Genomic DNA, 27,712 nt, shown 5'->3' on the forward strand with positions numbered 1-27,712 from the left:
TACTTAATCTTTTCTTTTGTGTTTGACTACACAAATGAGACAGTCCAAGTAATGCTAAAATTATGCCAAAAGATTAACTGTCTTGTCTCCCTCTCTGTCCCTCCTCACCTCCCTTGCTTTCTTGTTAAAACACACAAAAAAAGAGTTCATAATTAGTTACATATGGTGCTCAACTGGCATACCCATTTATTTGTGTGTTGGCAAGACACATTTACAGTCAAATGTTATGTCTTGCCATAAACATATTTATTGTTATATTATACACTTGAGGGGATGGCACAGTGATTGACACCACAATGAGGAAAAGAGTAGAGAGACTTTTCATTCCATTAAGAGCAATTTTATACTTGCACAACAAACGGCAAATATAAAGTAAACTACATCTTTGTTACAATTATGGTCTTGTCTGTGTTGTCAAAAATAAAGTTTTATTCAACATTCAGCATTTATTTCCTAAGTGGGATGAAATACAGAAGCTGGACATAGTATAGGCAACACTTGAGCAAAAGCTGCCTTTGTGTAACTCAGGTAGTAGTATAGTTTAAGTTGTGTCAGAGAGGTGTTGATTCAGTTGTTTTGTCACCCCCCACTCTCAAATGTACAGAGGTAGGTGTGTGCTGGTGTGTTTGAGGAGCAAATATTTGGGACTGATATTTTAATTAAGCATTTTACCAAAATATTAGGTACAGCTTGATACATGAGTTAAATTAACAGCTCTCCCGACATTGTCTTAGTATGAGCTTAAATGGGTAGTATTAATACTATATATTCTATACTATACAGGGTTTCTTTTACTATATCCACCAAGTTTTCAGTCAAAATTAACATTAAGTGTTCTCTTTCACAATGTCAGGTGACAAACTGACACATACATGTCAAAGAGTGAACTACTCTATATACATCTGCATAGTTTGTCTGGTACTAATCCACAGCCTTTTGCCTAGTACAAGGATATTACACACTTAGGCTCATTTTGACACAGAAAAAAATCTGTTCAAACAAATCTGTTAAAACAAATTATCTATGCACAATAAATGTATTATTACTGCCTCAGTCAGCTCAATCCAAACTAGAAAATGTTTGGCTTCTCTCAGGATTTAGCTCAAATTAGAGCTGGAATATCAGTCCATTTGAACAAACCCCTGCTTAGCCCTCTAAGGTATGGCTCAAAGTATGCTAAACCTCAGCCAGCAGCCATTACTTGCCAGCACTATAAATGCCCAGATGTCAGTACCTAAGCAAAGCCTGACATGAGGAAAAATGATTAAGACAAGCAGAATCTCTAATACACACACAAAAACGCCAGCAGCTACTGAGAGATAAATATTTGCTTGAAGTTATCTTATCAGTTGAATCTATCAGAACTGACAGAACAGCTAATAAAACTTCAAACAGTAGCTTTAAATTATGTATACATTCATGGTTCCTCAATGCTTTACTCTTCCCACAGAAGTTAATGACTCATTTGAAATGTACTCAGAGCCGGTGGAAACTTACATGCATTGTGCAATATATATATATCTACATTGACATATAACCTATTCGTTCTCCAGCCAAAAATAAATACTGACAAAGGCTTTCTGGCTATTTAATTAGAGGCTATTTAATGGCTTCCATGTTGCTCTGAAATGGTTAGTAGTGGTGGTGGAGACAGAGTTGGATGGCAGTGGTGAAAAAGAGTGACATCAGCATATGTAACTGGAAACATATGAAGTCTAATTACGTAATATCCGTCTTTGCTGTAATGGAGCGTAATGGAACTCCTTCACAGGTGTCACAAAAAGACAGGAAACATTACAAAATAATTAATATGGAAAACATGTTGAAGAGGGCAGGGAAAGTCTTTGTGGAGCCATGTTGTGCAGAGGCATATTTCCCCCATTTGGTCAGAGGTGGACTAGAAAAGATAGATCCTTTTCTGTTTTGCAGTCTGAACTCCACCCACATGACCAAATAAGTCCACAAAGCTGCTCTATGTACTTCACTTTTCTTTGCTACAAAGCGAAAGGTCCTGTGGTCTGATTAAAAATAATACTTTTTTCCTTTTGCAAGGATTTTATGACAATGGTATATGCATATACTTGTGTAATTATTCACAGGGACACGTTAAGGCTCCAGACATGGGTGTGTGCTCATGCAGACATGGAAAACCCACCGAAGTCGAGGGAAAACTGCTTAGATGAAGGGAATTAAAGACCTTGTCAAATGACCGTTAGTGGTTAACTCTCTAGGGGAATGGCAGTGGCAGTTGAGAGCGATGCACCACAGAAAGTGATTCTGAATCACAGCTTTTGCAGTTTTAGACGACTTAAGGACCAGTGCCAAATCTAGTCATAAATAAACAGACAACCTCCCACCGAAAGTTAAAACAAGCGATTGGAATAAATTTCATTCCTAAATTTATAGCCTGAGTTCTTTATACAAAAACTGACAGTAAGTGACTGTTAAACAAGATTAAAAAAACAGTTTATTGATTGTAAAAGGTCTAGTAAAGAAGACCTTTATTTTTGAGTTACGATGTGATGAAAAAACAGTGAAAAGCTATGGCTCATGAAATATCCATAAATACTCATAATATAGCTAAAAACTGGAGCCTAAGCTTTGTATAACAGTTTTTGTTACACCTAATTTGAATCGGGAACACATACTAAAACATATACTCCATGTTATTCTCCATGTACATGTCAGTCAAATACGCAGGATTTCTATGCAGAGATTTTTTCATGTACAAGTCCATCTCTCAGCATTTGCACACTCACTGCAGTAAAGGAGAAGATATCCTGCTCTTCAGTACACCTTTAACTATATAGAACTTTAGTGACCAAAGGACATGTGTTTGTGTTAGTTTAAAGAGCTCAGTTTTACCTGAATAAACAAAATATGTTTTTAAAGGGGCAATAATTTGCCATCTGTTGAATTCATACTCCAAACAAATAGGGGGCAGCATATTACCTGAAAGTTAGGTTCTCCTAACAAACAAAGAAATGTTTTGGTTCCTCCTCCCTCTCGCCTGTGCCATAGTCGGACAAGCTATCGGGCATACCGGGATAAATCTCGATGGGCCAGTGGGCCACCTAAATTTTTTTTTTTTTTTTTTTTTTTTTTTACTAGCCCTTTCAGTCTCTCTTCCAACTTGTTCTGTGTTCGTGTTATTTAGGGGTGCACATGAGAGTGTCCTGCTTGTGTGTTCTGGGTGCACTGGCCACTCACAACCAAATTTCAACACTCACATTGAGCTTATGTTAGCTTGACTTATTCTAACCTCAGCGGGCAGTTGTTGCATTTTTCACATAGGCTTACCTTGCAATCTGATTATGTAACCACAGGCTATTTTCTTTGGTTGATTTTTGATTGACAATTTTCCCAATTTCCTGCACAATTAATTGAATATTGATCACAATCATGATTTTGGCTTCCTACAATTAAATGAACATGATTGTACTGTTTGTGTCTGTACAAATCCAGCTACCACAGACAGACTGAAATCATCAATGCAGTCGCTTCTCATTTTGCCAGAGGTATGTGTCCAAGAAACACTGACTGAAAGTGGTGCTCTGTTGTTTTGGTACACTTTTATTTATATTTTGTTTAGGAGATGCACTCTGACTAGGGATCAGTCTTAAATCAGCTTTGCTCTGTTTAGTTAACGTGAAAATACAATAAAATATTGTTCTCAAAATCATCTCTCACGTTGTCCTGAGCGCAGACTGGACACTACAGTAACTCTCTATCGCCTCTTGAGGTATGAAGTGCCATTATCAAAACGTTACTTTTTTTCTCTCAGACCATAGAACTCCTTGGAGTGGAGAGTAAATTGAGGACATTTTGGATCTAAACTGCATTTAAACGGAATTATTACTGTTTCACAAATAGTTTTCAGAGTGGTCCACCACCATCACTGCTCAAAATTCTGAGAGAGCTGGAATTTTTATATCTTAAGTATGAAAATTGCAAAGCCAGTCAATGTACATTTAGCACATTAGGCTTAAAATGGGAAGTTTAATCAGTCCATCTATCTATATCTATTTCTCTCCATCTTTATCTCTGTATATCTATTTATTTGTCCTGTAAACCAATCAAACCATGGAAATCAATCTGGCTGATTTATGCTTTTCACTGCAGCTAGGTTGAGTCCTCTTATGTGCATTTACAGCCCTCTGGCTTTGTGTGTGTGTGTGTGTGTAGTGTGTGTTTGTGCTGGCTGGTCTGTGATTCATACAGCCTGGCTGTGTTGGTAAAACCTGTCACATCTTGATTGGGTTCTATATAATTTAGTCTTGCTTGGAGGGATAGATGTGTTTGATTGAATGGCACCACTGGCCCATATGGTGATATGATTATCTGTTAGTGCATGTGTTCGTGAACATCTCACAGAGGCTGACTCTGAACAGCTTACACCTCTCTGTTGCTGTCCACCTTGTGATAATCTATACCTCAGAAAGATTTTATCTGCACAGTAAGAAGAAAAGGGTTTAAAGTCGATGCTTTGAATATATTATGGCTTTCAAGAAATGAAGGTGATTAATCTGTGTGCAGTGACATACATAAAATTAGTTATATATCATTTTATTAGTGGCTGTCACATGGCTGACCCTTACATATAATGTTAATTGAAATTTTGGCAAAAATGGAAGTAAAGAATAGTCATTTTCAAATGCTACCTGTCAACATTGAACTAAATCAGTTTGTGTCACTTTACTTAATGTAAGATCATCAGAGTTGGCTTCATGAGAATCTTCCCATTTTTAATCAGTGATGTTACATTACACTTATTATTATTATCATTAACTATACATAAATGTGCATATAATTATTATGTCTGTATTGGTAATAATAATCCTTATTGAAATGGTGCTGACTTCATTATCCTGTGAGACACCCTTGAATTTATTTAACATGCCTACATACCAGTATGCTACTGCTTTTATATCATAGCTCAGAGCTATTCATTGAAATCCACAGTGCATAAGTTGATCTATACACATTACAGCATGATATTATAAACATTAAAAGGGATAGTAGGAAATGTGCTCACTTGTTTTCCTGCCAAGAGTTAGATGAGAATATCAATTCTACTTCCATGTTTGTATTTGTATATTGTAAATATGTAGCTGGAGCCAGCATCCACTTAACTTAGCTTGGCCTAGTATGAAGACTAGAAAGATAACCAGCAGAGACATATTTAAGCCAAGCTTAACCCACCATCTAATGGGTCTATCTACACATTGACCATACAGATGTGAGTGGCAAAGCTGTCAGACAAAGCTGTATGCACTGAAAACAAACCCATTTCTCCAAGATAATCAGAGTAGAGAGTAGAATATCTAGAGTATTGTTCTCTCTTGATTGGTTTTTAAATCCTCCCCAGTCTCTGACCCTCACTACCAGACTTCTACTTTAAAGGGTGAGGAATATGCAAGATAGATTTTAGATTTTAACACTAAATTTGCAGTAGCTAGTATTGTCACAACAAATATTTTCCCTCTATCAAAAACCAATAAGTCCTCCAACCTGAACTCCCATACAGGTTGGTAGGTCCCGACCCTCCAATATGACCCATAGGGGCATTCCCTGATATAGCAGCCCAACAGTGGCATGTATACAATAACAAGTGCATGGAATGTACTGGCAGTGGTATATGGAACCATGGTTAAAATGATAAACATGTGGTTAAGGTTATGTAATGGTCATGGTTGGGTTAGGTTTAGGCACATAAACAACTTGGTTAGGTTTAGAGACAGATTGTTTTCGGTTAAGATAAGTACTTTGGTAATGTCAGAGTACCTTCAATGTCATACTTGCAGTAATTAACACGTGGTTTAGGTTGTGGAATGGTCATGGATAAAAGCAACATCTCTGTCTGTTGGTTTCAATGGGAAAATTAACAGCAGTGTTCTGTGTAAAAGTCAAGTGTTTTGTCAACCAACTCATCCACCCCAATTCTCCTCCTAATGCGGACTTTGTCTCTTCATATACATCACTTAACTTCCTCCTTTGCTCCTGTCATAATTACTACAGGTCGCCTAACAATAAAATGTAACTATGGGTTATAATGAACTGCTTGCATGCAATCTATGGGAGGACAACCTCCCAAAAGGAGGAAGCTGAAAAATATTACCTGTATCTCTGTGTTAGTACCCTGCAAGACTGCGACTCAGAGTAAATTCCTCAGATGCAGTCTTGACCTCGTTCCTCTAAATTTTAAGCTATGAAATGTGGCTTTAGGGATGGCAGTGTGGGTCATTCTGTCTGTCAGTTGGTCGTCCGCTTTGGTCCAGACTGATAATATCTCTGCTAATATCCAAATTGTTATTTTTGCTGTCAGACATTCATGGTCCCTAGAGGATGAAGCCTATCAGACTCTAGTGCCACCAGCAGGTTACAGGTTGCCTTGAAATGTTGTTCAAATATCTATAGTTCCCAGAGGATGAATTTCAATGACTTTGGTGATTCTCTTACCTTTCTTTTTGCATCCTCAGCAGATCAAAGAAAAATATAGGCACATACCTTGAGAATTAGATTTTTCCCACCTCTCCTGTCCCTTAACCTAGGTCCTCAGTAATTATAGGCCTATATCAAATCTTCCTTTTATGAGCGAGATACTAGGAAATAGTTGATGTTACAGATGTCAGTGATGTTTAAACTTACACTGATGATGCACTGTCATGCCTCTTTGTAGAGCAACATGAAATAAATGTCTTAGACTTGCTCATCGGCTGTTTGTCTGCAATTAATAAAATTGATGAATAATTGACTGTAGCTCAACAAATGCAAGACATCAAATATTACTGCTTCATACTACAGCCAAAAAGATGCAGTATCCACAGCTCTGGATCCCTGATTCCCCCAATAAAGTCTTCAATTAAAGTCACAAGCTTCAGGTTTAGAAAAAATTGTAAGGGTATAGTTACCCATCCATCAAATGCTGAAAAGCTGGAACAAGCTTTCATCTTATGCAAGGTATAAACCTTATATTAATACTTTTTTTCCTTAAAGGTCTGTTAAGATGCTACAACATGCTTTTTAAATTTAGCTGCTAGACTTCTGACTAAAACTTGCAAGACAGGGCTTATTAACTGCCTTTTCAGCTGAACTGCACATACTGTTCCCTGTATCTTTAAAGACTTGATTTTAAAGTCTTTGTTTGCATGTATATAAAGCTCTTGATGGTGTAGCCTAGACTGTATTGCAGATTGCTTGTTGTTTGTGCCTTCACTTAAAGCCTGCTGTGGGGTTTGTTAGATTATCAGAACCATCGTTATAACATTCAAGATGCAGCAGAAAATGATAACAAAACAATTTGTCCAAATTATTTGATTATTTCATTTAGTGCACTTGCATTTCAGGAACAAGTTTCAGAAAAAAATTGACAGATATAACACATGAGTAAGTAATGTTTGAAAAGCAACAGAGGGAGCAGAAATGAAACAAAGCTGATAGAAAGCAGCTCACGGGAACCATTGGACATCGCCTCAGTGATCTTTATTGCATTTCACTTTATTACAAGAGACTTAGTCAAAGATCCAACATCTAACCTCTACTGAAAAGAATGGATAGCCCGCTAATCCCACACCCCTTGATGCTACTGAATGCATTTCTCAGTCAGTTTGCAGTGGAAATATACTGTAGGAGAGTGACACAGTGTAGCTAGAATTTCAAGTCATGCACATTGTAGTAGTTTTGAACAGTTTTTCAATCTCTGCTACACTTTTTCCAAATATCAGAGAAATTAATGTTTTGTATGCTGTGAATTTTAGGAAATGGTTTGTCTGCCATACCCTCTCTGAAAGTGAGTCAGCCAACCTTGCCCCTGCAAGCTCAGGGAGACAAAGAAAGGAAGGTGCAGTGAGTCAGAGGAGCAGGAAGCTCACAGATCCTTTATACAACTGGAGGTAGACCCACTACCACAGAACAATAAAGCACTTGTTGTCAGGATTCTAGTATCTCCTTTGCCCCATAAACTGGTCACATGTTGTCTCATTCATTAACAAGACTAAGAGTCTACAGCCATGCTAGCAGATCTGTGAGGCTGTACTTTGCCGCAGCAGTGTTTTGAGCTAGATGCTCACAATAGCATACTAACATGCTGGTGTTTACTAGGGCTGACCCAAATGCCTCGAAGCATTTAAGTCTTGCCTGTTGCCAAGGCAATCAATCAAATCAGTATCTGAATGCTTCATTGTTGTTGTTTTTTTAAATTATTAGCATGATCACATGAATTCCATAGCCCATGAAATAAGAAATGGAAATGGTGGAACATTATTAATCATGCACCAACACCAATTGTTATTAGTTATTGCAGACAAGAACATTTAATTGTTGTGATGTTTTTGTGCATCATGTGACAGTCACGCTAACAGCTAACGCTACCATTACTGAAGGTGTCCCAGTGGCCTAGTACTACACTGTGCCCTGTGCCCTTATGATGTCATTCCATTCTCTTTCCCCATGTTTCCTGTCTAAAATGTCCACAGATTCTCAAATTCACAAGTTCTTAAAAGACAAAAAAACCTTTCCTTCATACTTACTCATTTTTTAATCCATGCAGTTTGAATATTGTTCTATCATTTATTTATGAGTACAATTTCATTAGAGGAACAACTAGATGTACTTTAATTAATGTGCTGTTTCTTTTATCATTTCATATCCAAACTGTTGGAAGCAAAGCGAGAAGCATTGTGTTACATGAGAAATGTCAGTATCGCTGTCACTTCATTTCATGAAAAGGGTACTTTTGCAAAGTAAATGCAAGAAAATTCTAGATGACACCCATTTTAAATGTTTTATGTTTGTCTTTTTTGCCTGAATCACTAGCTTTGCACACAGATGTTTGCTCATTTATGGCATAATACTTTTAAGTATTACTGTTGAGTAATATCAAACAAAGTAGATCTATCACATTATGTCAAATGGCCAGCAGTTTTTTTTCAGACTTCATATACATTACTTAGTGATTGATGCCTGCAAAAGCAACAGACCATGGCTCACTCTCTGATTGCCTGTTTAAAGGGCTCTGACACTTTTATAGCCCTCCTAATACCATTACAAAGTATTACTTCAACAGCGGGGCTCTCGCCTTTGCTGTAGAATTCGATACAAAAGCCTGTTTGCTGTGATCACTTGAGGCAACACAGTAGTGAAGATGTTTTTTTTTTTTTTTTTTTTGTTGAGGCTGCATAAGGACTTATTGACATTTTGACTTCCATATTGTCAATTGTGGTCTGACGGATTTCATTTAACTGCCAAAACCACACTGACATGCATGAAGATGATAGATTATGAGCATCTCCAAGTCAGATGTAAAAATATGTACAATATTATCTAAAAATAACCCTTACTGCCCTAATGTTTGAGTTTATGAAAATCTTGACCTTACTGCAAAAAATGCACTTATTTCTTCATTAAAAATGGTTAAAAGCTCACAATCCTGAAATGACGATCAGCTTAATTATTTGCTCTATGCCTATAAAAGTCAGGTGGTATCATCTTAGCTGTAAGGCAGGGTAATTATTATTAATAGATGAATGCACCATTTTCTTGATTTTTTTTTTTTTTTTTTTTTCCCAACACATTTTTTCCATAAAATGAGAAAAGAGCCCAAGGTGACCTATTGAAACTGGGTTTTGAAACTGTTAGTCAAATAAGAACAAATTATCCTGTTTGCTATACTTAAGGAAGAAATGCAGTAAATCCTCATATTTGAGAAATTGGAACTGCTAAATGTCTGAAATTATACCTTGAAAAATGACTCAGAAGATTAATGAATTATCAAAAATAATTACAGATTTATTTTCTGTTGAAAGACTAATAGATTAATCGACTTAATCGTTTCAGCTCTGGCTCCTTACGAGTCCTTAGTAAACCTAGACTGTGGAGGAAAAGGTCAGTGTAATTTACTTTTTTAATATAACTCTATAATTAATCCACATCCTACCTCCACTTCTTCATGCCTACAGCCCCTTAGCTGCATGGCCATACAGACGAGCTGAACTATTAACCTAAATGTATTTTCATGTTATGCACAAAATGTCTCCAAACTAACCTTATTCATCACTGCATGGCAACAATGTACTCTGAGCAGTTGTGGGTGAATCAAATTACACACTGCACACTGTTACATATATAGTAGCTTTGTAGATGAAAATGTGGAAGACTTGAAGGTGGTTATCATCCAGTGTGCAGCAATAGAGATGTGTCCATAAAGCCTGAATGGGAGCTAAAGGAATTATCATCTGTTCAATTAATATTTGATTATTGTTATGGGACAGACATTGTAGCCAAAGTAGAGCAAAGGTTTTTGAGCACTCCTGAGGGAAACTAGTAAGGATATCAAAGAGTGCAACTAGCTCACAGATGTGAAAGGAAGATGGGGAGAGAGCAAGATGACAAGCCTACAAGCTCCTCTTGGTTTGTGGGAATCTATGTGTGGATCTATGGACCTTAAATCTGTCTCTTAAATCATATGTTGGACTTGCATGTGCCTGGTGAATGGCTTTGAGCATCACCCAGACGAGTTGTTTTGCATAGTTTGCAAAGCTTCATAATGAATGATCCTGAACATGAACATATCAATATGTATCATATGAATCTAGATAAGGACTAATTTTAATCTATAGCCACAGCCACACCAGCACCTCTGTTAGGCCTCACTAAGGTACAGTGGTGCTTTGAGCTAAATGGTGTAATGTTTACTACATTTACCAGTTTTAGTACACAATTGTTAATTGGCACTAGACACAAGGTACAGCTAAGGGTAAGGGAAATGTTAATAGAATTGCGAGTATTGGATTTTGACCGGATGATGACACTAAATGAAAAGATAATGAATTACCAAACTTATTAAAATTTTCCCAGGGGATATGTCAATGTCTCTCTTTATTAAATTCTGTGGCAATCTGTTTCATTAGGCATGGAGATGTTTCATGCAATCACAAATGTGAACTTTGTGGTGATGCCATTGGGAACAGTAGAAAATCACCAAAACCATAAGGATTCATATTCTGGGACTGTGAATATGTGTACAAAAAAAATTGTCAGATCATCTAGTAGATGTTGATAGTTTTCACTGAATTTATCAAATATTTGACCTACTGGTGCAAAATGAAGTCAGAAAATTGCCAAAGTCATCAGAATTCATTCCCCAGGCACTATGGGTACCTGCAACATATTTAATGGCATACCATAGTTGTGGAGGTATCTTTTTCAGATACTAAAAATGTTAGCCTGCTTGTGGCTAAAGGGAAAGTCATGGGATTACCAATGTCAGTAGGCTTCATTTTCTGGGCACCATGAATGTCTGTTCAAAATTTAATGGCACTTCATCTAACAGTTGCTGAGATACAGTATTTCACTCTGGACAAAGTGGCAAACAGACCATTTTTCCATCCATAGAGCCACCAGAGTGACAAAAAAGTAGCAGTCAGTTGCTAAGACAACACTTCCTTTGGCTGCCTCACAGTAAAAGTGTTCCACTTTGCATTATCAATAGCTTGACACAGCATGGGGCGTTGCTGCAGCTCTGATGGCACAACGAAGAACAGAGTTCAGAAAACAGTGACGTTCCTATTTGTCAGATAAACGTCAACACTGCAACCCAAGGGTGAAACAAAAATCCAAAACACAGCAACTCAAACTTTATGAAGGAGCCCAGTTGCCTGCATGACCATATATGTTGAGTCATTAATTTTCCAGCGACACAGCTCAGTTGCAGGGAGGGACGTTTGAACCTCAGTTCTGCTGCCTGGCAGAGCCATATTATTGTTAGGTCAGCATGGTTACCCCACACAGTGAGGTCACAGTAGAACTGCGCATCAGCATGACATACCATGGTGTTATAGTGTGCTACACTGAGCGATTTGCAGGTTGATAACCATGTACTGTATGTAATACTGTTATTTACTCTATATTATATCCCAGGATTTGTTGGTATTATTTATTATTTCTTAATTTACTTATCTGTTCAGTTAGTTTGTTATTATACTCCAGTTGTCTAGGTTTGCAGTTTATAGTTTGCATTATAGCTGTAGGACTCTGAGGCTGAACCAACCTGATATCCTGTGTTTTATATATTGTTTATTTATCTTTTACTGCAGTATCAGCTGTGACTTCTAGGAGCTAGAAATCTTGTAAATCTGTATATTCTCCTTATATGTTTGTTTTGAAATTTGTTCCTTAGCTGCCGGTGTCATTGCTCAAGGCCCAGGCCAGTAATGCACAGCTGGGATACCATGTGTTTGAACAGCCCCCAGATCTTCTACGTATAGCTCCGATCAACACCCAGCAGGTAACAGCATCTGAACACTCTTTAACAACTTTTTCAGGACTCTCTTATTTGCACATTTGGCAATACTGTTATTTATTTTGCTATCCAGAGCAAGTAGTTTCAGATGAACACAGACAACATGTTGAAAAATAATTTTGAATTCAACAGTTTTTCTTTGTTCTATGACCTGGACTACAGTTTACTGCTCTTAATGTTAATAAATGGAAAGTTTCAGTTAAGGAAAACAGTCACAAAATAGTCACTCAGTGGGAGCGATCAGCTATGTATTTTTCTGTTTTTGTTTTTTTATGATACCCATACATGATCTGATACTGTTTGGTATTTATTTCTACTGTTGTAGATTTGCTTTATGGAGACTCTGGACTCTCCATTTAGTTTGAGACTCCATTCAAGCATTAACCAGTGTAATGGAACATTTTAGGGAGTTTTTGCCTACTTTAAAATAGAGTAACAGTTATAGTATACATATAGTTTTCTGTGGAGGTACAAGACTGAAGTCAGAGCCCTAAATTCAGAAATACTGTCTCAGTAGAATTATAGTTTTGGAGGCTTTAGTGGAAGTATTTCAGAGTTTATAAGACGACTATTCATTTTAAGTCTTCCCCCTCAAACTCACAGTCCAGGACATCAGCAGCAAAGAAGGCAGACTTGCAAGCTTGTTTTAACCTCTGCATCTATTAGGGAGAAGAACCAAAAGCATAGAAGTAAAGATTAAGAGGTAAGGTGAGGAGGGGGAGGAAAAACCAGTCAGGATTTATTTGCCTTCCAGCCATAAAATGGATGTAAAATCTCCTGTAGTCACTTGGAAGTTGTTGTCAGTGAGGCTGACTCAGCTGGACTCGGAGTACCTTAAAGTTTGATGTAAATTGTCTGCTGAAGGGGAACTTTCACAAACTAGAGGTAAATTTTTCTCCAAATACTGGTTTACCATCATTAAAAAAAAATGAGAGTTGGAACATGAATGATCCTAATGAAAGTGGGTCCTTACGGCAGCAAATTCTACACATAGGAAAAAAGTGCACTATGATAAGACGTGTTCGGAAAGCAGAGACTGATTCTAGTTTAACCAAAAAAAAAAAAAAGGAAACAAATTTTCAAATTGTCACATTTTGCAGTTTAGTAGAAAATAAGATTTTACATATAAAGGGATTGTATTTATTTGGATTACCAGGTCTACAGACGGTGTGCAAGCTTGCAAGTGTACACTGTACACATGACCATCACCATGTCCCTATATGGACTATGCTAGCGTAAGCACTGTAGGTTATGTACAGGAAACAAAGATACTGTATGTAATATATGTAGTACAAGCTGTGTTGCTCCTCTAAAGACACAAAATGGAGGTACAGAAAAAGGTCATGGTGTACAAGAACTTTTGCTTATTGTTTTGAGGACTTATTGTTTGGTTCTAAGATATTTAGATCTGACTGATTTGAACTGCTTTACTCTAGAAAATGGTATTGTTGTGGAGAGTGGCAAAATTGCACCGAACATCCATAAAAACGTGACTTTGTGACTTTGTAACTTTTTCTTTTTGTTAAAAGTGTTCCATCAGGAGTTTCCCTTTTATGCCGTCAATCATGTGGAAAGACTCAGACTTTTTTTTTTCCAAATGGTAGATATCCGGTTTAGGAAAAACTTCTCTCTTGTGGTTATTATACCCACACACAGCTTGGGAGCAAGCTGTAAAAACGACATTTTCCTCGCTCGGTTGACTGGGTGTGCATAAATAAACACAAACAAATCTGTCCACCCAGTGAGTGAATATCCATCACTCTCCTTCAGACTTCTCAGGGTCAAGTCAGTGCGTTTACGTTCCAGGATGTGAAAAAGGCGAATGTGACAATCTATGTAGATCTCATATGTACTCATGATGTGTGTATGAAATGTCTGTGCAACACATCATAAGAAGGAAACATTCATCAAATTAAGACAGATGTGATCTTCATATTCATTCTGTGTGTCTGTATAGCCAACAGTCAAGTATATGTTGAAAATTATTTTATATTTTAGTAATACAAAGCTGATTATTTTTTTCTTAGTTCTACCAGCCAACACAGATTTTCCTTTGAGCAGTTGATCTTCAATTACAAATCTGTCCTCTTGTACTTTATTAATACACAGTCCATCTATAAGCTGCAAATGCAATGGCAAACAACTACCACAGCAGCCATCTCTATATTCACTGGTGTGGTTTGTGTTAATTGCTGCTCTAAACTTAGGACACTTTAAAGGTCAATTCTGCCGTTTCTGATTTACATTCCAACTGACTATGGTGCTTACGAATGTTTAGATAGTTGAGCTGCAGCACAAAGCAATTACAGATTTTCAGAGAAATTACACTTCATTGTACTGTATTTGAAGACTTTATTTTTTAACACTTTTAAGAGATGTTTCCAAATATTTGTCTGACTTATAGATCGCCTCATTCCAGTTTCCTGATGTACTTCTCAGGCAATGAATGAACAAAAAAGAAGAGACATAATAATATCAGAGCGAAGGAAATATGCACACAACTCAGTTGTGTCCTGGGTAATATTGTTTATGATGTTGCCATCCTGCATTACCTGCAGACACTACAAAGGATGCAGTTCCCCAAAGGCTAAAGGCAAAACAGGATAATGACCTTTTTTTGTCTAAACAAGAAACATACATAAATTTACATTATACAGTGCAGTTGTGCGCAAAGGTTTGGGCAAATTTTAATATTTTGTTGATTTTTGAAGTAAAACGAAGCTAATGTAACTCCTGTAGCAAACCAACATTAAAAATGCACCTTTCTTCAGATTTTAATGCACTGTTACTTTTTATTTCACAAAGTAATACAATAGAAAAAAAAAGTTTGGGCACCCTACATCAGTAAGTGATAACTAACCTTTGTCAGATATCACAGCTTGTAAAACACTTGATGTAGCTGAGAGCCTTTCTCTTGTCAATGAAGGAAATTTCACCCGCTCTTCCTGCAGATCAGAGCCTGAGATATTTTTTAAGTTGTGTCTTGCAAACACAGCATGTTTAAGATTTACCCACAGATTTTCAATAACATTCAAGTCAGGAGATTGTGAGAGCCGCTCCAGAGCTTCAGCTTGTGTTTCTTGTGGATTGTGAGGTCTGTTTTGGATCATTGTCCTGTTGTATGAGCCAGCCTCTTTTCAGTCTCAGATTCTTGACTGAGTGCAGGACATTTGCATTTAATATTTGCCGATATTCAGCGGGATCCATTCTTCCCTCTTCTCAATGTTTCCTGTGCTACTGGCTGCTGCACGGTCCCAAGGCAGAATATTTCCATCCCTGTGCTTAACTATTGGCAAAGAAGCAGTTACTATTGACTTGGTACAGTACCCAAACCTTTGCAGTTTTTTATTTCTTTTTTTTTTTAAGTTCATCAGAAAAGAAGTAAGAGTGCATTAACATTTGAAGAAAAAGCTCATTCTAATATCTGTTGCAGGGGTTGTATTATTTTCTTTTCAAAAATCTTGCACAAAGCTTCCTAAACCTTAGTATATAACGGCTCCCAGCTGCATCAGCATGTATTTGTCACTGAAAAACCTAAAAATGAAATGGAAAGTCAAACTGTTTTTACTGGTTGAAAAAAAAAGTTGAATTTTGGGTCAAAAATAATTATGCAGTCAAAAGAATTACATGAATGAAAGGAAACTGTTTAACATTACTGGCATTCTTGTCAAATGCAGAAGGGAAAAGAAGTTCTCTTGTGTTCTCAGCTCAGCTTCTACAGTATTACATTTCCAGTAAATACTGTTTCAGGTGTGTACAAAATATGGTTTTGACATTACTGCAGTAAAGTGGCATTGAAAACAACTGTACCTACTGCAGCAGTTCTTAATTTATTTAAAATGGCAATGCTCGTTTAGCAGCCTCTGGGTCACATCTGGCTCTGGCTTAAAACTGACCACCCGATCAATTTCTTAGCTTTAAGAGCTGGTTGCCTCGCAGTCAGTTCAATCTGCTGTTTCAAGAACGTCATTTAATTGCAGTTTGTAGGTAAGGCTAGACGGATAAACATTGAATTTCTTGTAATATACTGTACATATCTACCATCCCTTTGGAACGGACTTCCCCAGATTCTTGGCCAAATTCAGCCAAACTAAATGGTCTTCTTGTGTTTACTCTGACCTTAAGCAAGGTCATGAACAAATATTTCTACTTGAGGATATTTCCAGGATTTCACAACAGTCAAGGCAGGCTTAAGAGAACCTTGTACACTTGGGCGTTAAACCAGAAGGTGTTTTTCGGACCACCAGGAGTCATTGTGGAAAGAAAATCATGATTATTAGAACATTTTATCTACTTCCTGTCTTAAGGCGCTGTCCATTTACAATGTGTGACTGTGTTCATGGTTTAAATTTTGAATATCTAGAACTTGAAGTAAATTCCTGGCTAGAAATTGGAAGTAATTTGCATCAAATTTTGTGGATGCTTTGTGAGGTAATTTCTTTACTGCAAAGGTACAACATAACATAACATATTACATGAAACAACAGTTTAATCTGTGCTAACACACACCTAGGTCTACAACAAAGAGCTTCCTGTTGGCTCTGATGTGGAAAAATTGTGACAAACATCAAAAATAGTTGCATTTCCTCTGTAATATACAGTTACTGTTTTAGCCTCTTAGTGAACATTTCTATCCTTTGTTAATGATAAATGCAGTACTTTAGCTGGAACTTGGTTCATTATTATCTGTTGGTTGTTAAATGTATTTTGGTGATGGAGTGATTAATATTAATCCTTAACATGTTTCTTTTTTTATTTGTATTATTCCACTAGAAATACAAGTTTTTCAGTTATTTGATTTGATTTGATTTGATTTTTTTTTTTTTTTACATTTTCAGTTGTAAGTAACAGGTTTAGTAGTAGGTGTGTTGGGTTTTTGTTGTATCGTGTTATTCCCGGCATTATTAGTCAACAGGTTAAAATTAGTCAGATGACCTGATGTCGCACATTAATTTTGTACCCTGTATCTAAGTCTTGAGATTATTGCCATATAACAACATGTAAAACCCTCTCACGCATTTAATATCTTACCGATGCGGATTATTTTACAGCCTCTTCAATCGTTAATTATGCAGTTAAATATAAAATTAATTAAAGCTCCGATGCACTTTTCTGGTGAAACAGTTGCACAATTCAAGGTCCGAAGTTTTGGAGTTTTGTTGGCTTCTCTATAAAATCCCACGCAGGAAGAAAAAGTGAGAGAATGTGGTTTTTCATCGCCCTATTACTCCTCTGAATATGTTAATAAAAGTCCTGCAATTTCTTACATTTGGTTTGTATTTAAGTGTTGTTTATAAAATTATTTACAGAGGAAAAACGAGGCACAGGTTTTTTAAAAAAAAAAAATCACAACTTTAAACAACAAATTTCAAACCACTGAAAACTGGATACAAAGTTTGGAAATTCAATTGGGATATGGGTTTCTTCATTTTGATTTTATTTATATTTATGCTACAAATAACTCACGTTTGACTAAAGAGCTAAAATTTCTTGCATTTATTGTCATCTTTTTAACGAGTTCAGATTAGTATCAATATTAACAGGCTAAGAAATGAACAAATATTCAGTGGATAGCTTATAGTTGAGACGCAGTTTCATATCATTTTCTGCTGATAACAGTGCATGACAATAGACATGTTTGGCTTGGCTTATAGGATCAACACTAGGAAATAAAAACTAATAAAATTTGACTCCAAATTTGTTTTGAAAACCCATATTTTGTTGCTTCATTTGGTGTTAAAAGGAAACGCAAAACAGCCAGAATTTCTGATGTCATTTAGACTGAAAACAGAGAAACAAGTCAGTAAGAGTAGATTATCTGACTCTCAGCCAACTGCTTCAACACACTGTTATTTACAGATAAGATTAAAGCGAGTCCATTATAAGTCAAATTAAAATGAATGAATTTCTCAATAGCTGGAATCCGCTGTGGAGCTGCTGATAAGGTTATTCACAGTTTTTGTGTCTTTTTTTGGCTCAGGTTGAGTTGGGGAATCTCGGCTATAGTTTTTCAGCAGGGTCGGATTTGGACTCTTGCTTATGCAGCAGCTACTGTTTTGGTTTACGAGCGAGGTGAGAGAGGTGAGGGGTGTCCTCTCCTGAGCACACCCAGCTCTGTCTGCAGCACACTGACTTTGAACTTGAACTTCGGTCTTGCTCATCTTCATAATGTGTGCAATTCATAGGCACAAGTGAACCTGCACTAATTTCGGGTCGTGGATGAATTTGCCTCGTTGGCCTCTCGATCAATCACATTTCATTTGGGCCATGGACAGGAGAGCGCAAATAGAAATCAAGAGCTGAGTGAGCTGTCGGCGACAGCACAAGCTCCATCATATAACTCCACTATAATTCCACTTTCAACAATATGCCCCTAATTTAACTCAGCCTTTGCTAACTTTGCTCCTCACTTTCTTTTTCTCATAGGAAACTGAAGTTGCCTGAAGGAAGTTTTAAATGAGGGTATGTGGGGTATCAAACATATGGCCGAATCGATGTTTGCTTTTTAAATGCATTTTAAGCCAAAAGCTCTGCAGTCTTCAGGACAACCAGCCATGTTTATCAGCTGTTAAATACTGTAGTCAAATGCCCAATACGCATAAGAGAGGGATGTAGAGGAAGTCAGATATTTCGAGTCCACGGAAATAATCACTCTTTAAAAACACATTTAAATTATTATTGTTACTCATCACTTTGATTCTGTGAGCTCTGTGAAGACTTTCCAATCGAAATTTCAAAGTGTTTGTTTCTGTTTTATTAGGATTTAGTGTTTTTGTTTTTCTCGCCGTTACTGCCAACACCTCAATAAATGCATCACTTTTAATTCTAAGCAATTCGCATAAACATATTCTTCTGATTACAAACCTCACGTGTAGGCGACATCATTGGGTTGATCCGAGGACAGTTAGCAAATGTTTGTGCACGCATCAGTGCGAAATATTACACTTTAATTACTTCATTTGACCTCAAGCAAGCTGAAGGGTATGAGCAAGTAGTTTGCCTACGTAAGCAGCACGTGCGTGTTGGATTGCAGGTAAAGGCACAGTGAGGAAGATGACATTGCGCACAAAAACATTCATCGAAACTACAGGAAGGTAGTTCTTATGTGTTATAATAATAATCCAAAATCGTGTAGGCTTAGTATCAGCTGCTCATAAAGACCTTTTTTGTTTTTAAATCAAGGTCATCTTCACAAAGAGAAGGGAATGGTCTGTAACTGTTGTTTTTGATCGACTGTACTTGATGAAGTCGGAATTAAACTGGACAGAATTCAGATTTGCTTTCAGTAGTTTCACCACCAGTTTTCAAAATGAGAAGGAAAAGTCACATTTCCGCATAATTGTATTTCTTTAACTCCTTTAAATAGCAGCAAAATCCTCCTGCCGTATGTTTCTGACAGATTAAATTATAATTAACTTGTTATGAAATATATGAATAGGACGCGTCCGTTTAATTCCAACATGGCTGCTTTTGCAAATATGAACATTTAGCAGCGTGGTTTCAGTGCTATAGTCTCTGCACCAGACTGTCCTGTGAGTTCACCATGAACAATTTGAATCAAAAAACTTTTCCTATTACCTTGCTGATAGGACTCAGAGCATGGCTTCCTGTGCATCATTTCACTTTAAGATTTCCTCCATCACAACGAGTTAACCAACAACAAGCAGGTGCAGACATCATTTTCCAGTCCGCAGCTCTTCCACACCAGCGGCCCATGTTGACTTTAGCCTCTTCATACAGTCACTGTTGGCCTATGCATACTGGACGAGGAAGTTGTTGTCCTTAAAATCGCTTCCTGTAAATTTCCCGGATTTTTTATTTGGTGTCTTAAAGGAAAGTGGGCTTCACAGAGTGGGCTATATAAATAAACCATTTACCTTCCCAAAATATAGCTGACTTAATGTTTGACATTCTGCACAGAAAAATACAATTGCTTGTTGTACTGTTAATTGTAGTGTTAAGAGAGTAGTGTATGTTGTAGTTTATTGCATACATTTGTAATATAAATATAGAAATGTCGCCCTACGAGCTCCACAGGAAGTGTATGATAAATAGTAAATACCATTAACGTTCATCTAACAATCGATAGATAAAGCAATGGGGAAAATGCATCTTTTAGATATACTTCTATAAGACTGTTTAGGGAAACGGAGTGTAAAGAATGCTATTTTAGCTAGTAATTATACAGAAAGAACTGTATAGGATAGAGTTGGCTCTGCAGTGCTGCAAGCTCGCTCACGTTTCCACACTATCACCTTTCAGGAAACATTAACTGGCTAAATTAAATTACCTGATATATATTTTTCCTTTTTTTTTTTGTTAACCCGCGGAGCATTGTTTGCGTTCAGAAAGCGTTTTGATTAACACAACTGGCAAACATTTCCTGAGCAGAGACCATATAGTGGCGTGTTAAGCTCCCAAACATTCAAAGCTTGTGTCGTCGGAACCCTGTCAGCATTTTGACACATTTTCTACATATGAACATTTTGAAAGCTGCATGGTGTTGCATACAGTGAATCCAAGTGGCATGGAGATATTGGCCTATAACACAAGCCTCCAGACTTATGAAGATAGCCGTGAAGCAGATTATTTTGATAGAGACTGTCATTTCCAGGGGATTCAGTTTCCTCCCGCACTGCCGGACCAAACACAGTTTGGCCCTAAAGCTGCTTGTGCGACTGAAAATGAGGTAACCTTCAAAAATCATTATATTATCTAAATTTTCGTGTTTGATCAATTTACTCCTGATACTCACGTTTTAAAATATACATGCTATATCTTTTAAGGCCTTTCTATTTTCAAGCCTATTTTGAGGTAAAGAAAATCCTCATCAGTTATAGTTGCACAAAAATCTCTAATTCAAAGCATAAAACATTTTAAAATGCACCTGAGCACATGCCTGATCTTTCTGTTTTACGCTGCATATAGTCTGAAATATGACCAGAAAGTTTAAAGCGCTTTAACTCTTTGAGAGAAGTGAGATGATTAATGATGAACGTGTGTGTCTTTTGTTTTGCTGTCTGGACGGATGGAGCGACCGCCTCTCTTAACTTGAACTTGGACTTCCGACGAGACGCGTCAAACTGTGGATTTATTTAGTCTGCTTTCCCACCGGTTTTACCCTCTGGACTGCGGCAGGAAAAATTAGGAACTCACTCCGGCAGGACCACGTTTAGACAACGATTCAACCGAAGTTGTGAGCACAGTTTAAAAGAAACAATTTGTTGATTAAATGACACTAAGATAAAAGACAGGATGGCGTTTGGCCCGCACTATTGACCAGACAGCACTTGATAGTGTTGGTGTCCTAATCTCAGTAAATATATCTTTTCCCAATACTTTCGGACAAAAAAGTAGAATCTAAATAATTTTGTCTTGAGTTAAAACGCTCATTTAGTGACCGTGCGTAACAGATACTATGTATTATATATTGGCATCGCGCATTTCCAGCTTTGTCCATATGAGGACACAAAAATATACTTTATCCAAAGTTGCAGATTGTTGCTGGGTAGAAATTGTAATTAATTTACGTGCTCGTGCTTATGTAGCCTGTTTTCTAAATTGTGAGACATTCTGCAAATGTTTGAGGCTAAAATGTTTGCCAGTACACTGGTGTTGTGTTTCTGACTAATATAGTTACACTCCACGGTTTGTGACGCTAAAAGATATCTTACTCTCAAATGTGGGTGAAACCTTGGCGTCAGCATTCGGTAATGAAGCACTGGCATTTTAATAACAATATGATAAGTACACTAAATAAAAAGGCTGTAAAGCCCGTGTTGTATTTTGTAAATCCACTCTGGCCTGGCTGTAGCGGTGGTTTGCCAGCATGCCCTCTGTCCTCTGTCCTCTGGGCGCGCCTCCGCTTTGGCCTGCTTTATTTTGCGGTAAACCCACAGCCATCCTCTTCTAGTCTACCTGCTCTGGATGAGGTTAAACGAGTCAAATCCGAGGTAAATTAGGCCGAAAGCGTAGAGTAGGTAGTGTCTATTTGATGCATCGCTTTTCCTCAACCCAGTAACACATAACCACTATATTAGGCTATTGTATATTATCAGTGGTAAATAAAAAGATGGACAAACCTCTTGGTGATTATCATAAAGACACCATCCAACAACATGAACTGAATTTCAGAGAAGCCGTAATTGTCATTTTAAAGCCCCTACTTTCATACATGTTCTGCACTGCACATCTGTTAACTTCATAAGGATTAGGAAGAATGTATTTCACATATAGAAGGAGGTGTTGGTGGGTAAAGTGACTCTGAAGGGGGGGCTGCCTCCCTCCCGCACCCCTGTACGGCCTAAACTCGACACTTTTGTGTCCTCTACTCACTGTATGTCGTTTCACGAATGCTTAAGATAATTTCGGATTTGCTTGGAAAAACACGACACCATCTTACAGAGTTGTAGTGGGTCTATTTTCTGAAAACTTGAAGGCTACTGCTCCGTACTTGGTATTCGTTAGGAGTCACAGATGCAGCAGCATGCTAGCGTTGGACCTTTTTAAATGTGCTTACGCTTATGCAGCAGGATCTTATGAGAACTGCGGCAGCTAGGACTGTATGAGTGTTGCTGTGAGGTGAAATAGGAAACAAAATGACCTCTTTACGCAAGTTAATGGTTGTGTTTAATTTTTTCTCTCAACTCATTGTATACCCAGTTCATTCTGTTTATCACGCACCAAAGCTGCACTGCCCTAGTTATTTATTTTAGACCACGGTTGTAGCGTTTTCTTGACAAAAATCACATGCCTACCAGCGCCATGACTGTTGGCACAGACGTCCAGTGGTCTTGGCTTTTACGATTATGAACATTTTTGATCGTAAATTAAAGCCAGACAGAACCGGGAAAACACCAGATTGAGATGCTGTTTTAGTTTTGTAGGAATGTTTTCATGACAGTGGACTGCTCTGCTCTCCTGCCTGCTGAACAACAGCCCACTTTCTTTTACACACACACACACACACACACACACACACACACCACACACACACACACACACACACACACACACACACACACACACACACACACACACACACACACACACACAGAGAGAGAGAGAGAGAGAGAGGTCAAGAGATATGCACACTGGAAACATAGAGTAATATAAATAAGGAAGCGAAAATTCACTATCTTGCAGAGGATAATGTTGCATCAACACAACCTTAATGCAAAATGCATGTAACACGACAGACCAGGAGCTCGTGACTCACGCGCAACTTGCAAATGAACATCACTCTTGATTTACTATGAGATTTATGTATGCACTACAGTCAGATTTTGGTCCATTCAATTAGTTCAAACAGTTAATGGATCCAAAGTTTATTCCACTGAGTTTGACATGTTCATTTAAGTCTTTGAATCCTCATTTTGAATATGCAGATTGGACAACTTGCCTTTTACACTGTTATAGTGCGCAAATCTGTTTGGTTACTTTGGTTGACACAGTCCACTAGTTAGTGAAATTACCAGTTGTTGCTTTAAAAAAAAAAAAAACTTTGATTATGGAAATGGTTTGATCTCAAAGCTAAGACTGAAAAGCTGGCTGGAAACTCGTAAACATAAACGCAACCTGATTTCAGCAGGCATGGCGCAGACTCTACCTGCAAGCTGTCAACACATTCTTGGATCGCTGTCGCCTCTTCAGAGACTTTATACTCAGGGATTTGCATCACTCTCGAGACCGGTGAGATAATGTTTGAGAAGTAATGGCATTTGTTTTTGATGGCATGTTATCTCATTAAACCTATTGTTATATATTGCAAAGAAACACGGAGATGTGTGTCTGTTTGAATGGAGGCTTTGCTGCAAAAATGTGGCCAAACTAGCAAAAGTGATCATTTCACTTGCTTCAATTGGTCTTTTTGGTCATTGTGTTGTTATTTGAGTAAAAGAGATATGGTTTTAAATTAAATGTACTTACAGTGTAGTGTACTATAGAACTGTTGTGCTGCAGGGTCAGCAAACAGCAAACGCGACACCTATCCTATATGTATATAAGCTCATATTCTGCTTGGATAAGGTCCTTTGGCTCAGTCATGTGCACATGCAGTCAGTTCCTGAGGCGGAAGCCGCAGGTAGGCAGCATTTGTATGGGGATGGATGCTTCTCCCCTCCCCCACAAACCTCCGTATTAGACGGGCTCTCTCTCTGTCTGACAGGGCCTGTCTGGGAGGACATGATGTCTGGTTGTCAAGATATTTACAGCAACACATCATGGCTGGTTGTCAGGATACTGATAGTTATTTCTATTAACAGTTCCCGAAATAAGTGAAACCGCAGTTGAGCAGGGATATTTCACTGATCCTGGCAGATTGTTTTACGCTTTTTAAGAAAAACACTTTTAAAAGGAAAATGGAGGAATATTCGTAAACAAAAATGGTGTTTTTAAGTTCTACTAGAAATAATAAAAAGAGGTACAATAAACGACCTCCACCTTGAATTTTAAAACACCTCCAGTGCACGAAAACTGATTCAGCGGCAGATTTGATTTTATATTAACGCACAGACTTTTTTTTGTCTGTGATAACACGTTCTGTGTTGATTCAGTGGCGCCCATAGTTCAGTTGTAGCATTTTACCCCAACAGTATTGGAATTTAATTTGGTTTTGGAATTGGGTCAAATAATATTGACAGGCACACAATTATTATTGATCTACAGTGCTGTCTTTCCCATGACTACTTATGGGTTAGCGTCCAGGTGCAGGACTTCCAGTAGACTGCAATCTATAATAACTAAATGAGAATTTCAACCCAGCTAACTGATTCAATTTCAGTTTACTCTTTGTAACCTAAGTTAATATTTACATATTTACTTACACAGGCGATATCCAACGTAACCAATAGCGTCTCCGCCGCATAAAGTAAAACTTTAAGGTGGGTTATAGGTGAGAAAATATCAACTGTTATATACAATTAGCGGCCTTGAAAAGTGCATGTTGGTGGTTAATTTATTTATTTATAAATATCTCATTGACAGGTAGTTTGTATGATAACAACAAATATAAAACAGTCTTGCAATATGAAACAGATGCGTAAACTTTAAACACGTCATTTCATCCTATAATAATCCACCTGTGCGTCTACAACCTGTCCGTCGCTTATGTGGGATAATAACGACAAAAGTTAACTATTAAAGTTTGATATCTTTTAGAATTCATTGTCAATTTTTTTTTTTGCAGGGCGTGGTGTACAGGCTAATGTATCATCGCAGGAATGTTTGTGGTTTAAGAGTGGGGAGCTCATGTCTCAGGGCACTGCACATTTTGCTGTAGTGGAAATGCGCCAGGCGCTTTAATATTTAATATTAAGCTAATGATGTATTTGCTGTCACTATAACTGTAATAATTATATTGGTTCTCGCAAAAGTTAAAAAATACTTTGTTTCTCAAAATCTCAATTTGTCACTATATTTAAGATTTTACTTTATTGTGCTATTTTTCTTTTTCCTGAAACATTAATTATGAGAATATTAAAAGAAAATCCATATTTTATGTCTCAGTTTTAGAGAAAACCACAGGCAGACTCAAAGTATGATTTATGGTTACTGCAGCATGAAGTGTAACTTAATCAAATCATAGATTTTTTTTTTCTAAATTTAACAACTTTAATTATTATCTCTGAGACTTTGCCGCCCATTTCACCAACGCTACACCATCCGTGTATCCCTCAGGGCCAAACTATTACCATAGCCTGCAAACATTTGGAGATAATGTGGAATTTAGGCGGAGTGAAAACAAAATGCACCGAACTAATAATAGCATAGTGACATTTATAAATCGCAAAACAGAGAGAACTCCTCTCCTGATATCTGAGCTTTCATGGAAAATATGTTAGTTTGGAATGAGTCGGTTTCCTGCAGCACAAAAGCTGTCAAATTCCTGATCCTTGAAATAAAACACAGGAGATTATTTGAAGTTCTCTCCCTCTCTTCACACACAGCAAATAGTTTAGAGTAAGGGTCTCTAAATAACAGCTAGTTTGCATGCATACTCTAGTGTGAAGTTCATTCTTGTCTGTCTAGACTCTGATTACGACCCTGTTTGTCTGCGTTTTTTTACCTTGACCTTGGACTTCCGTGCAGCTGCCGTTTGGATGAGACCTTCGTAGTTGTAATTTCCTTGAGACAAAAGAACTAAAGTCTCTGTCCGAGGAAGGGACAGGGGGGTCTAGCTTCCTTAGTATACAAATACACAACGGTGGCCTGATTATTCCCAAGGCAGCTCAGCAGTTCAAAAAAAATGTTGATAAACTAGGCACCCTTCGTGGAGCAGCTTGTAGCCTGCTTTATGAGTGACTCATGGGATAGGCATCACAAGAAGCCTATTTTGTGGATACTCTGAGGGCCTATCCCATCGGTAATATTTCAAACTAAAAAAATAGTCACGTTTTAAATATTAACCCAGAGGTATAGAGGATTTCCGCAACTGCTGTGATTTTTAGGGCCTGGTGACGAGATGAACTAAAAAAAGAGACGTTTTTGGATTTTGAAAAGAGATTTAGCCAGTGTCCAGTCCTTTAAATCTCAAGCGAGTAAAATAGTGGGGAAAGAGTTCATGTGGGGAAAAAAGGTCCGCATTTCAGCCATGGTATCTAATTAAATAAGGTCTGCAGCCTGCACAGAGTCCAGCTCAAAGCAGCCCCTTGTTCTTATTTTCGCCTGGAAGCGCCAGCATCCACTTGCATGGCATGAATGAATAGCCCAGAGAAACAGAAACATCACATGAAACCGTTTAATTGTCATTTTAATTGTCACGTTGTCGCTTAAAAAGCTTTTGGGCCCTGTCCGAAAATATTAAGACGGAGCCTGTCTCCCCCTAAACATACTGCGGAGATAGTTGTTTATAAATTCATGCAGGGTATCATTACATCCATCGTAGATGGATGCTGTAATTATATCTTAAAATTAAAGAGAGACTATGTGCTGTAATGTAATTTGCAATGACGGTAATCTTACCTGGGGTGGCTTTCACCTCGTCCTGTGGCTGTTGCTGCAGAGGTAAAACGACACTCATACAACACATTCAACTTTGCTAAAACTAAAACTACTTCTTCTCTCTCTCACACACACACTTAAACACACAGATACACACACCTTGTAGATACCAAATGATCTATCTATCCATCTTATCTCTCTCTCTTTTTTTTTTTTTACCTGACTGATTAAATAAAAATTATTGCTAAAAAGTGATAATCTCCTATATTTAGGTCCCATAACATCAACCCCTCAACATTATTAGTAAACAAGATTATTATGTTCTGCTGAAAAGTAACACTCCACAACCAGGTTTGGTCACAGAATCTCATCTCAGCATGTTAATAGGTGACCCAGTGGCAGTTATATACGGGTTTAAAGGAAATGCGTCCTTCAAAAAAGGAGTCTTGATAAGATTGGACTATAGATGCATAT

The 27,712-nt window shown here is 37.6% G+C and overlaps 1 long non-coding RNA gene across 2 annotated transcripts in view; it reads left to right on the plus strand.

Annotated features, from left to right (window-relative positions):
- Nucleotides 1–27,712, plus strand: part of LOC108876417 (uncharacterized) — a 53,417-nt gene that overhangs the window by 18,342 nt on the left and 7,363 nt on the right. Inside the window, exons 3-4 of one of the 2 annotated variants that reach the window (XR_001959991.2) lie at nucleotides 12,176–12,283; nucleotides 14,703–14,981. This is a non-coding gene — a long non-coding RNA (uncharacterized LOC108876417). Of the gene's footprint in view, nucleotides 1–12,175; nucleotides 12,284–14,702; nucleotides 14,982–27,712 lie in introns of those variants that run through there. The other variant, XR_007813409.1, reaches the window with a different exon arrangement.

The sequence above is a fragment of the Lates calcarifer genome, linkage group LG6 (assembly GCF_001640805.2).
Source record: "Lates calcarifer isolate ASB-BC8 linkage group LG6, TLL_Latcal_v3, whole genome shotgun sequence".
Taxonomy (NCBI): Eukaryota; Metazoa; Chordata; class Actinopteri; family Centropomidae; genus Lates; species Lates calcarifer.